General features: G+C 41.3%; 1 protein-coding gene across 7 annotated transcripts in view; it reads right to left on the reverse strand.

Annotated features, from left to right (window-relative positions):
- MED22 (mediator complex subunit 22) overlaps positions 1–13,577 on the reverse strand; it is a 53,127-nt gene that overhangs the window by 38,462 nt on the left and 1,088 nt on the right. For 3 of the 7 annotated variants that reach the window (XM_069241809.1, XM_069241807.1, XM_069241811.1), the window contains exon 2: positions 9,018–9,097. The exons of the other annotated variants lie outside the window; for them this stretch is intronic. The gene's annotated coding sequence lies outside the window, so the exon portion shown is untranslated. The remainder of the gene's footprint in view (positions 1–9,017; positions 9,098–13,577) is intronic. 7 annotated transcript variants of the gene reach the window in all.

Genomic DNA, 13,577 nt, shown 5'->3' on the forward strand with positions numbered 1-13,577 from the left:
CTAATTCAGGAGACGGCCCCCCCTTTAGGGAATCCTCACAGCCAGCATACCAGAAGAAGAATAAGAGTAGGGACTCTCAAGAACCCAAAGTGCTTCATCTACCACCTGAATCATGTCCTTATGTTCTTATTATATCAAATGTTCCTGAACTCAAACCTCATTTTTCCGAATCCTTCACCAAACTCAAAAATAAGGTTATCCACTGGTTGCACGTGAATGCGGGGTTTGCTTTTTCCATGTCATCTTCAATATTGATGGTGAGAAGGGTAGGGTGGGTGGGCCCTCTAGCGAAGATCGGGTTTGGGGATTGTATCGTCATTAATTTTAATTCTCCCGATCTTGTCCAACGACTTTCTTTAAATGCCAACAGACTTTACCCTACAACTGGCAAAACTTCTCTTTGCAGGTTACAAGTGTTCTATCCTCCTTCTATGTCGTCCTGGAGTACTCAATCACCACCATTACACGGGGCCGGCTCGGCTACTCACACACTGCCTACCCCCGTAATTGGTTCTAGACGTCCTCTATCCTCTCTCTCCGAGGCAGACTGACTAGGAGATGCCTTTCAGGATGCGGTATTGGCTAACTGCGAAGCTAAGTCCATTTGCCCTATTGGTCTTAACATCTCGGCCGATTTTGTTGTCCCGGGTTCACCCAATAGTTTAATATGCCAAGCATCTGAGGAATGCATTTCTAACCAGTCAAACGCTCCCTATACCTTGGGTCACATCTGCATGGCCAACCCATCAAATCCAAACACTATTGAGGATACACCCAGCGAGGTTTCAAAGACTCAGAGTGAGAAATCTTCTGATCTTAATCCACCCGAGGGAAGCATCATGGTCCTTAACAGTCCCTCCCCTAGTATTCTATATGCCCAGAACAAGGTTGGGTCCTCATGCCCAGAGGATCTCGATAAGGTGCTCAGCTGGAATATAGCTGGATTGGAAAGCAAATTACACAGCCCAGGTTGGGGTAACCTTATTGATGATCACTTGATTTGTCTCTTTCAAGAAACATGGGCATTAGAACCCAAATATAGACTCGGTTTTAAAAGCTTTTGGGTTCCGGCCCGTAAGTCATCTTCTGGGAGACCTTCGGGAGGGTTGCTCGTGTGGCTAAATATTTCTCTCAGGTGCAAGATAGAAGAATTAGACACTGGTTGCCCGGACTTGCAAGCCCTATTGTTAATGATTTCTGAAGAAAAACCCCTCCTTTTAATTAATATCTATAACAGGAATGTGAGTCCCCACTTTGAGTCTGACGTTCTGTCAAACTTGGACTATGTTCTTAAAAGTAATTCCCCCTCTTTTGTTTTAATTGGAGGAGATTTTAATGTTACCTTCGAACCTAATCCTTTAGCCCAAGGAATCTGTAAAGAAGAGGATGCCCATTGGGGCATCCCCCAGTTAGTCTCCAACAAAAAACCAAGATTGAACAAATCTGCACGCTTTTTGGCTGACATCGCACTAGCTCATGGCCTCCGAGCCTGTAATGGCCGCTCACACTCGGATGCTATTTTGCGACCCACTTTTAGGCGCGGAGAACATAGCAGTCGCATTGACTACATACTTCTTGATATCCGTCTTTGGTGTTACATGGTAGATATGAGGGTAGATGAGCAGCCTGTGAGCGACCACGACCCCCTGATTCTATCAACCAGAGGTCTTTTTCCTTCGTTTATAGTGCCTCACTCTAGGTCCAATGTGTCCCAACTGGCCCTAACCAATAATAGACGCAATCTAAAATGGGAATCTGTTATCTCCTCCCCTAAACATTTAGCATCTATCTACAGCTTGCTTGCGAATCATATGGAGTGTATGATCCGGTTAGATGAGTCCGAGGAGGGCGATAGCCTTCTTACAGCCCACACTGATCTGTTCCAATCTTTAAAACAATTTTTTACAAAAGAGACTGTTAACAACTCCAATAAAAAACACAATGCCCCTTGGTTCAATAATTCCTGCAGAACAGCACAACTAGCTCTCCTGGATGCAATTAAAGAAGGCCATGCTGCGACGCTGAGAATAGCCAGGGCCGCTTATAAGAAGGAATGCTCAAAGGCACGCAGAAGTTGGGAGGAGGCCAGATGGGCCACTATCCTGGTTTCAGCCTCATCTAATAATACTTCCAAGTTTTGGAAACTAATAGCTGATAATGACAGTGACTCTCCAGCCGCGCCTGGCTCTACAATCCTCTCAGCAACTTGGGTAGAGCATTTTGGGCAACTTTATGGAGGTCCACCAGAAGTTTCTCCGTGGCCCCCCAATGATTCAACAAACCAATAGATCATTCCAATTTATTTTTCTCTTTCCGAAACTAGAGCTGCAATAGACTCCCTGAAATGGGGGAAGGCTCCTGGCCCAGATAAAATTCCAGGTGATCTATATAAATCTAGACCTGATATATGGGCTCCCTACCTCAATTTTATCTGCAATACTATTGCAGCAGGCGCTCCAGTTCCATCTACTTGGAAAGGGGCAGAAATTGTACCGATCTTCAAAAAAGGAAATCCAAACATTCCGGCTAACTACCGTCCAATTAGTCTCCTCGATAACTTCCAAAAAATTTATGCGAAACATCTTCTGTCCCACCTTGAGGAATGGATTATTGAGTCTGAAGCCCTTTCTGATTTACAAGCGGGTTTCAGACCCGCTGTGAGCACAGTTGACCAAGCTCTAAGATTTATGTCAATAAAATGGAAGAATGTCGACCTGGGGGGGGGGGGGGTAACCTTTATGTGGTCTTTATAGACCTAAGAGCCGCATTTGACCTGATCCCCAGGAATCTGCTGTGGTCAACATTATTAAACATGGGAGTGCCATTTGGCCTCCTGAAACTCATAGCCCAGTTGCACCAAAATACCTTTGCCCAAATCAGGTGTGGACAAGGGGGCGAGCTGACTGACCCTGTAGCTATCAAAAAAGGAGTTAGACAAGGTTGTGTTTTGGCACCTACTCTTTTTCTGCTCTACATTAAAAATTGCATCCACTACCTAGAGAACTGCATAAATGATTCTCCAAAACTAGGTGGGAAAAAAATCCCCTGCCTGCTTTATGCAGATGATACGATCCTACTATCAAAATCGCCAATGGGAATTCAACACCTAATTAACCAGTTCTGTGCTTACTGTAGTGATTATGGTTTAGATGTAAACATTAAGAAAACTAAATTTATGATATTCACTACCTCGAAAAAACGACTGCGTTCTAATATTGAGATGAATTCGATCCCATTGGAGAAAGTTGAAGAGTTTGATTATTTGGGTTTCAGATTATCTACATCAGGCAAATGGAAGGCAGCCATTGACAAAGGGGCTCTGATCATAAGCCAAAGAGGTGGGGCCTTAGTCCGCAGATCTAGAAAGGCACCGAGGCCCCCTCTGAACATTCTTGCGGAGATTTATAATGTTCAAATCAGAGCAGCAGCCCTATATGGAGCGGAACTTTGGGGGTCCCATAAAAACCTGGACATTCTGCAAACTAAGGAAAATATCTTCCTTAGGCAGGTGTTCAGGCTAGGTACGGGCACTCCAATGACCCCTTTAAGGCTTGATCTTGGTTTAAATGGCATTAAAACCATAGCGGGCTTAAGACCCCTTTCCTACTGGATTCGTCTATGGAAATCTGCTGAACTAGAACCATATAGGCTGGCTATAAGAGAGTTGATAGCCGCCCCTAAGGCATTGGAGAGAATCCCTTGGCTGAAAGAGATGAAAATTGCCTGGGACAAAATGGGTCTTCCCCACTATTGGAATCACCCGGATCAAATCCCTGACAAGGCTAGGAGATTTGTTACGAACAGATATTGGGAGAAAGTTAACGAAGATTCCCTGCACCAAAAGAGGGCGGGTAGGTTAACAATGGATTTTCTCCAAATTAAGCATGAACCCTGGGCTGAGATTTTCCTGAACCTCCCTATCCCTCCGTATGCCCGTGCTCTATACCTGCAGTTAAGATATGGCACATTGCCTACCAATGGTTTCACGGCCCATTGGCCATCTAACATCGCTACAAATGATAGGTGTATCTTCTGTCAACATTGTAAAGAAACATCAGAGCATGTATTATTCTTCTGCCCTTTGTACAAGACACCAAGAAAGAGGTGGATTATTCCCCTCTGTAAAAACATGTCATTTCAGGACAGAGTAACAGCCATTAGAATCTGTACGCATGATTTTTCTCCCAGGGTTGCCATTCCAGTTACCAAATATTTATCGGAGGCCTGGTACATCCGTCGCAAGTTCATTGCACCCAAAGGCTCCTGAGCCATTTCTATACTTGTTTTTAGAAGGATTTTAATGTTCTCTTTTTATCCTTTTTGTATTGTTTTTAGTTGGAAATTTCCATTATGAATTTGTTGCCCTCCTTATGACTACCAAGACTGCACAAGCTCATATAGCCTTCTCATATAGTTTTCCTGTTGTTTTCTTTGATTGGTACTCTGATAATGTCTTCTTTTAGTCCAATCAGACTATCTTTTGTCTTTTTTATCTTTTGGTGGTGCATACTGGTCCTCCAGACAAAAAGTCTTATATTTTAGTTTTTAGCTCTGTCCCCTTTTTTACTATATCTATTCATGTTTTATTTTATTGTATTTATATATTTGATGAAATGTTTTGTTGTTCTTATTGTTACACTGTTTTGACGTCTATTGGTTTTACATTGCTATCATGTTTTTACTACATCCTTTTTTTAAGTATGATTGTTATTATTATTTTAAATGGACTAGATTTCTAGACCGAATGAACTTAATAAATAAATACTGTTTGACATAGTCACATAAGACAAAACTGTTATGGGCCATGTCCATCACTCATTACCATACCAGTTTACGGCATTAAACCATGCGTTCCCAACTGAATAGGCCTGGATTAACTGAAGAGATCTGCTGCATGCTGCTGGCCATTAGGGGACTTGACTTTAGTTCACCACTGCGGGGCCCAACTAGCTACATACTATTACTGGTTTTGAAAGCTCACAATGGCAATCAGATCTGGCATGATAGTAAGAAAGTTCGTCCCAGCATTTCTCTTATGTCTCCCTCCAACCTACGCTTGCTCAGGACCATACAATTTAAATAAGATATTTCAGAATGGACAATCCAGTGACAACACTAGGTCAGTGGGCTATGAAAATAAGAAATAACGTTAGAGACCTGCAGAGCAGCTCAAAGTTGCCAGCTTAGTGAAAACCAATAACTGGGCTAACTCTTACACTTCCTCATCCATCACACTGCTAAGCACTGCGTCCCATAACGCGATAAGCGAACGTCAGTGGTCTTCATGCATGACATGAAAACATGTCCTACACAGGATCAAAACAAAGACAATACTCTTCCACCAGCACACCCTACATGGTGTAGGGCGCAATCCATGGCAACAAGAGCTTCAGGGTCCCACATCAGGGTAGTAAGCGCTATATAAATGGTGCAATACAATGTAATGTATACTGTTGTGACCTCATTGCAGTGACTGCCTGGATTTTGATCTGTTTATTCACAATGAAGGCATTCTATGTTAGGCATACAATACAAAATGACAACATCCAATAACTCTGTACAGAACATGAATCCATGACAACAATCCCCTTACCAGTTCCCATAAAATGATAGTGTGACATCATCACTTCCTCTTCTTTTGCTGCTCTGCAGCTCAGATAAGTGCTCTCTTTATCTTTGTCACATTTGCTTATATATTTATAGCCAACGCATCCTGGTTTGGTTTGATGGGGTATTTTAGACATTGACTTTTCTGTTTCAGGTTTTCTCTGGTTTCTCCGTCCAGTCTCATGCACACAAGTATTGCGGACTCCATGGGGAACAGGTGTGCCATAGTCCCTTTCCAGTTCTATGCCTGCCATTTTAGGCTCTTTCGTACACGATCTGCACCATCTATGTGACCATGCCTGTATGCTCTGCATGGTAGAGTTACACCCCTCCCTTCTCGGAGTGCGTCTCTAGGGGACTATAAGATTGATTGAGCATGATGTAGCCGTTACTGCAATAGAGTCTAGTACATCAATCCTTCAATCAGGTCTCCCCATCTAATCTCACTCTCTGCTGGGAGAGGGGTTGCACTATGCCACCATAACATAAAGGTATTAAAACATGCAGGCTTACAGTTGAATTTTGCAGGGCATAATCTGGACTAATAATCTGGCCCTTCCAGAATGGTATGTAGCAGCTGGAAATTGGGTAGCTCCTACCCAGAAGGAACAAATGGCTGCTTTTGGTCTGCAGGACAATCTGTCCCAATTGATTGACTCTGCAGTTCAGAGTGGGTGAAGGTGATGGTAAATAGATCTCATTTAAAATCACGCCCTGCAATTCTTCTTTTTGAAGTTTAAGATAAAAACCACAGGCAGAGTGTGCTCCCTGACCACGATTATCAAGGAAGGGTCCCCAGTAAGAAGCTACGGGCTAAAGACAAACCATCAGCTTCATGAGGCAGTCACTAAGCACATAGATTCTTTCTGGACTATGACCCAGACTATATAAGAAAAGGCTCACTAATTGCTCCTCCCCCTCCCCCCCCCCCACGCCCGACGATCTGAGGAGGTGCTGTCTCCAGTCTGAGAGGACAGTGACCACCAAGGGGATGAAGACGCAGACAACCAGTCTGATGCCTTTATTGAATCGCATGTGGATGAGCAGAGACCCTGGCTTTGTGTGCAAAAGAAATGTGAAGACAGCCACAGATCTCAGCGAGTAATGTTTCTCAGACTCAAAAGTTTTGAACACTCACCTGGAAGGCATGCTGCCTCCTCCCCCATACTCCCCCACCCCCAATTATACTATATACCCGATATTTTCCAACTGGATGACATAATTCAGTTCATATCCAGATGATGTTAAGGCAGCCCATTTTAAAAAAGGAGTGCAGAGTTGCCTTAAAACAGAATGCTTCATCCCTCGTTAGCCAGGAAAGTGGCCAGGACTTCTGAGGTAAAGCATTCATATGGCCACCTTCTAAGGTACGTTTTCTAAGGACCCTAAAACAGGGTTAGACCCACATGGTGTGGTTTACAGGATAAACATTTTGACATTTCTGGACCTGTTAACCGAGGAGAGTAAATCAATGGTCGACATGACATCTAACATGGTGGAACCAGCAGGTCATATGTCTGCTGAGCTTTGTAAATTGCTCCTTTTCATCTCAGAGGTCCTGATCAGACTAGACCAGATGTTAGCAGATTTGATATTATGGGAAATGGCTTTGTTAACAGAGGTCTTGCTATTTTTAATCTCCTTCATCAATGAGATCTGGTTTGGATAAGGTGCTGACCTCATCGAGAAAAACTGTAACCTTGACCTTGGGGACCTTGCCTGTTCTGGCAGAGGGCACTCATAAGTTTGTCCCTCAACAACTGTACAGCAGAAGATGAATTGGCTAGAGCTCATTTGCAACTTTCTTGCCCTTACTTTACTTGCCCACTCACTATGGCGAGTCAGGTTTTATCGGGTTGAGCTATATTTAGGACAAAGAACAGGTGTTCTGTTCAGTCAGAAAGTGAAGGTGCAATAAAGATGCTTTTAAATCTTGTTTTTATCTTGTCACATTTACTCTGTGTTCTGAAACAGAAGTCAGAATCAAGTTTACAATTACTTTTCCTTCCCTGACTGCAGAGTTACAGGATTTTGTGAAGTGACCTGTCTGACCTGCTTTACAAAGTGTGAAATGAAAGGTTGTAGGATATCAGATTTTTCCTAAAACACATTTAAATAGCTAATACGTCAGCTGTATTACTGTTTCAAAATATATTTCAGTAGTTGTGAAAACCCATTTTTGAAATTCTGTATGAAGAAAAAATATTTTAATAAGATGAAAAACAAATCCGAACACTTTACATGGTAATGTGCAAATGATAAATGTTTTCTGAAACCCAATGTTCATACATTATTGTTAATATACCATATAGCTTTATCAGTAAAGTTGGAGTGTAGTGGGAAGATTTCTGACCAGTTGCACAGTGGCACCACAGAATAGTCATTTCTTGGAATTTTACTGCCTGTAAATGGCAGTGCATTACCACATTATGCTTTAATAATATATTTATTAAAAGTGAGTATTTAAACATGAACTGGGAAACACTCCTGCCCCGATGGCAATGCTATTAGTAAACTGAGAGGCAAGTCAAGGATCATGTGTACCCTATTAGTGGGTTAAATTCTTATTACACATGCATCAAAACAGACTACTTAATCAAACAAAAGAGTTTTTACAGCAGAAATGCTGAACTCACATATTTGAAGGTATGTTAATTCCTGTAAGAATGAAGAAAAAGGCGACTCTGTAAAATATAATATTTGCCAATGATCGCACAATTTGAGACCAGTTTACAGGTCAAGTACATTACAGTTAGGTCGAGTAGATTATTTAAGTTACTCAGCCTGCAGGTCTAGTAACATTTTTATGATTTTTTTCAAGGCCCGCAATGCAGTAGGAGTCACGCCAGTTCTGGTTACTGAGACATCAGCAACTACCAATAAGAAATTATGGGTGGATCTTATTTCACTGGAAATGATAATTTTAGGAGGCAGAACAGCACAGTGTCTGCATGTTTGGTTAAATTTGACTTTAGACACTGTGGTCCAAAGTTTTCATTTAGAGTTCTACCAGACACCAGTAGATCCCCACATTTATCATCACACAAGTTTTGTTCATCTCAAATGAACTCACTGACAGATTCCAAAGTGCAGACTTTATTGCGGAAACAAGTTATTGTGCCCTGCTTCTCACAGCTAAATGAGTACATTAGCAACAGTTTATTGGTTGAGAAAAAAGGCAAGGGATTTTGACTGGTTAAACACTTGAAAGAACTCAATGTTTTATCCTTTACAGGCTTTTCAACATGAAGTCCATCCCACTTCCGAAATAGGTTTTGAGATAAGGCAACTGGTTTGACCACATGGAGCTCAAAGATATTTCGCTGACCATAGCAATTTTTTCACCTCACTGCAAGTTTCCAACATTCGAACTGAAGGCATGCATGCCTATGTGAATTTACAGCTCCAACCTCTGGCCTTTAGTCATCCCTCTAGAGCAGGGGTCTTCAAACTGGGGGAGCCTCAAGTGATCCCGGGGGGGCTCCAGGCTCTGTACGAAAGAAAGATTATGCAGATAATAGTGCTTTGTTTGAAGAAGAAAATGTTTATTACATTTGTAAAAAGGTAACAGAACTTGACTGCAATGTATGAATAAGTCCAGACATATTTAAACATTACCAACGTAATAGAATGATTATGAAAAATTCTGAGGGGGGGCTGATGATTTCTTTTTTCCCCACTGGGGAGGCGCAGCATTAATAAGTTTGAATACCACTGCTCTAGAGCTTTACCAGTTGATGTAACTGGTGGTCGAGGCGGAGTGCTGGGTTTTCGCATTATTATTTATCTGGACTGTATGATGCTACTATCTCAGACCTGGAGCTTCCCAGACAGCAGGTGTCATTCATGATAAAGCTCTTACAGAGTTTAGGAGTTATCATTATTGCCTCAAAATAAATCTTCGAAACAGGTCAGCAGATGGAATTCCAGCTACTCTGTTCCTACAGATTGGATGGAGAAGCTGTAAAAATAAATAAATAAAATATTTTAAAAAATAGAGAGCTACTGCAGGACTAGCCTAGTGTGAAACATTATGCAATCCCTCCATTTATAATGCTCCAGAGTTTTAATTTAGGCAAGGCATTAACAAAAAGGAGTTGGTACAAAATGACACCGTGGTGTCCTAAAGTACCATGGTTTCCAACACACATGAAGTTAGCGATCACTCTGATTCGGTTTCCTCAGAGTCCTCAGCAAATGATGAACCCCCTGGGTCGGGTAAATTCTACAGTGATATCCAAGCAACTATGACTGGTCTCACAGAACTTTCAAGAAAGTCTTCCAAGTTCATCTTGCAATCCTGTGTTGCTGGCACCAAAAACATTACAGGTCTGCCTGGATCAGGTGGACCTGTAGGTGCTATGAAAGGGGTTTTGACCCCTTGGAGATTCGACATGTTTGAGGCTTATGGAGTCCAGTTGGTGAATTTCCTAGCCGCATTAGCGAGTTCTGGCTTAACCTACCAGACAAATTCATTTAATTCTATTTCAGATGGATGTGTTCAAATAGCAAGTCATCAGGTGTTAAAATATTCATTCATTTGGAAGTTACTGAAGGGTACTTTCATGTCTTTCCCTCCTGAACCAACGTTTTTGACCTTATCTGATGTTACTGTAGTTCTCAGATTTTAACAAAACTAGTCTGCCAATTCGGATTTAAGTTGCAAACAACTTTTCACAAAATTTGTCATGCCTCTCAGTCTACTATCAAGTAAGAGAGTTTCAGATGTGAAAGTATTACATTTGAAGGGCAGTCTCAATGTAACCCAGAGGATGTGACCTTAACAATAGCTCAGATGGTGAAGACAGCAACTAGGTCTATTGTTTATCCAACTTTCTCAGACAACGCAAGGCTATGCTTTGTTAATTGTTTAAATGAATATATGAGGACACAATTTAGAGCACAGACTCTAAGCTAGTTTTAATTTCATATGTGAAACATTTTGTACCACTTTCAACAACAGCTTTGCCTCTTTGGGTGGAATGGTTAAGTGTCTGAAATGATATAGATATCAACAAGGTTTCTGCATATTCAGCCAAGGGAGACATTGCAATTAAAGCGGTACTGTCAGGTGTAAGTGTAGATCTGATAATGAAGCAGCAGACCAGTCTAATGACTCAATATTCATAAAGTACTAAGTTAAACATTTCCTTTCATGGCAGAACCTAAGCTTTAACTAATCATAAGCCTCACATTTGGTCCAACCATACAATACACAATTTCCTCGCTTTCTCATCTGAAATTTTAAATTCTATTAAAAGGACACAGAGGAAGAGTATTGCCCCACTATATACTCAGGACTGAGGATCATAATAATCATCTCTTTATTGATGGTCACAACAATGTTTTGCTTATTGAATTTGGACTATTATGTTTGTTTAGATATCATTTCCCCCAAGATTTGCATTATTGGTTAACATGATTATTTTTTGTAATAAGGAATTTCATTTTTTTAGGAGATGATATGAAACAAGTTCAAGCAGGAAGTTGCTAAAGTTGCCTCACACCAGGAAGAGGAATTGACCAATGTGCTGACATTTTATGGACACTGGTGATGATAGCCTTATAGAGTGAGCCTGGGGGCATTCTGGTGCTAAGTCACAATGTAACTGCAAAGAGAGAGAAAAAGTTAAAGAAGCTATTAAAATCCAAAGCTAAAATGTTTCTTGATAGGGAATGATAGATCGAAATGATATAGCTCAGAGGAAAGAGAGTTCCAAAATTTACCCCCAAGACAGAAGACTGGCTGAAGAGTGTAAGATAATCACAGTGGCAGGCATAGTTAAAATTTATTTTTGATATCAATGAGCCCGGTATTGTGAATGACCCAGAAACAAATGCAAAGTTCGTTGAAAATCGCTCATTTTACAATGCAGTGGTTTAAGGTACTCTGAGTTGGATGTATAAGGGGGAAGAATCAGTACCAGCTGAAATGCTGTATTCTAGACCACAAGACGACAACTGTTGAAATAGCCGAAGGAGACCGAGGCATAGTGAACTGACATAATCAAGAAGATACAGAATAATGGCAACAGTAACACTCTCTAGTGATTGAAGTTGTGGATTGAATTTTGGAAGGACTACAAATATCAAAACTAAAAATAAGTTTAAAAACAGCGTAATCTATTGACTCAATCTAACTGCTGGAATGAGATGGGTCAAATATGAAATCCAGCTTTTTTTTTTTTAAGTGACTGGGCTATGCGGTAGGGGCAAGCTAAAGTAGCCACCAAGAAGGTGACCAAATATGAGGCTGATCCCATGAATGGGTTATTGAACATTATTATGGTTATCTTTATTTATTATTGTGGTGGCCTCAATGAAAAAATTACATAATCATTTAGGAGGTGTTAAGGTGTGGTTATTAACGGTTATGAGAAAATGAGAAGTTAGTTTGAACACAGTACGCTGATAAAGTTGTTACCTACGAACTCTGTGTGTGGCATGTTCTTGTGCATGCTCCCGGGCTAGGAAGGATGAGACAACTTGAATCTAAGGTGGTATACGTGTCCCAATGAAACAAAACTGCTCTCCCTGAGAGTTTGCAAGGATATAGCAAATTACTTGTGCGCTCCAAGTCGGTGCAAAGAAGCCAGCAGTAGGCGTGGGTGGAGTGCAAGATCCACTCCAGCCTGAATGAGGCCTTGTGGTTAGAGTAGGCAAAAAACACAAAATGCATGGACCACCATAGGTGAAGAGGTTGCCACAAGACCGCTGAGTGAAAGACAACCTGAGCTCAAATATGAATCTGGTACTTCCAGAAAGCGTGCATTCAGGTGCACAATGAGCCCTGTCTGAACAGTGCACATTCCCAATGGCAGTACGAAGAGGTGCACAGGAACACAGCAGCTGCATTTCTAAAATGTCTGCCATCATTCGATACAGCCAAAAAGCAGAATATTGGTGCCAGATATACCACATGGATCAAGACTTTCAATGACTTCATAGATGCTCAGGAAGAAGTAAATGATGAGAAAATCATTAAGTATTTAAAGAATCTTGATGGTGATGGAGTAAAAGAAGTGACAAAGAAAATCTTGTCATCTAGTAAAATGTGTTGATGCATGCTAGTATTTCCAAAAAGTATCCCTAATGGAAAAGATTATGGGAAGCATGACCATAAACAAGCACTGGCAAAGCCAACGATCAGTCATTTTTGTGCGTCTTTTGGTTTTGTCAATGAGTGTCTTGTTTGACATGGCTTTTGTAACACTTTATTGTTGTGGGAGCTGCCAGGCCTTCACCATTGTAACAAACACTGGCAAAAAAAATGTTGGTCTCAAAAAGCACACAGTTAGTTAACAAAGACCCTGCGGCCCCTCTACAGGGAGTCTCCTCAAAACAGCACCTGTCCTGAATGAGCTTGGAAGGAAGGGCCCTCCATGTTCTCTCCAAAGGGGGGGCGCCTAAAGTGTTGTTACGTCACTAATTGCCACAGTGGTTCCTGGCACTGAGCAAAACTAGTTTGTGTGCCAATATGCTCCTTGGGGAAGAGTAGAATGCGATCACTCAGAGTAAAGCCAGCCGATAGAGAAGTAGAAGTTAAAAAAAAACAAAATGTCTTTGTTAACACTAGACCTAAATAAGGACCCAATTCTTAAAGTCACAAACATGCACCCATGGCATTTGTCTTTGAATTAGTGGCTTTCATGAATTCAAAAGAACTTACAGAAGTAGACCAGGAAAGCGTATTCCTAAAAAATAATTGTGAACTGTATCTTAGCACAAGCAAATATGCATGTGTAGATTTGCTTATGTAAAAATCTACTGAGCGTTTGGAAGTTCCCTCTCCCTCCAACCACTTTTTTCCAAACCTTGGAAGAACTTTTACTTCTGTCCTTGTCAGGAGTAAATGTCCAACCTTTCTCATCATGGGAAAAGATTAAAGAACAGCTTGTGACAATCCTTAAAACATGCAAGTTAGTAGGTTTGCAGACTCAAAGTCATTCCAGCCCTGGAACTATTGTTTA

This window comes from Pleurodeles waltl, chromosome 6 (genome assembly GCF_031143425.1).
Source record: "Pleurodeles waltl isolate 20211129_DDA chromosome 6, aPleWal1.hap1.20221129, whole genome shotgun sequence".
Taxonomy (NCBI): domain Eukaryota; kingdom Metazoa; phylum Chordata; class Amphibia; order Caudata; family Salamandridae; genus Pleurodeles; species Pleurodeles waltl.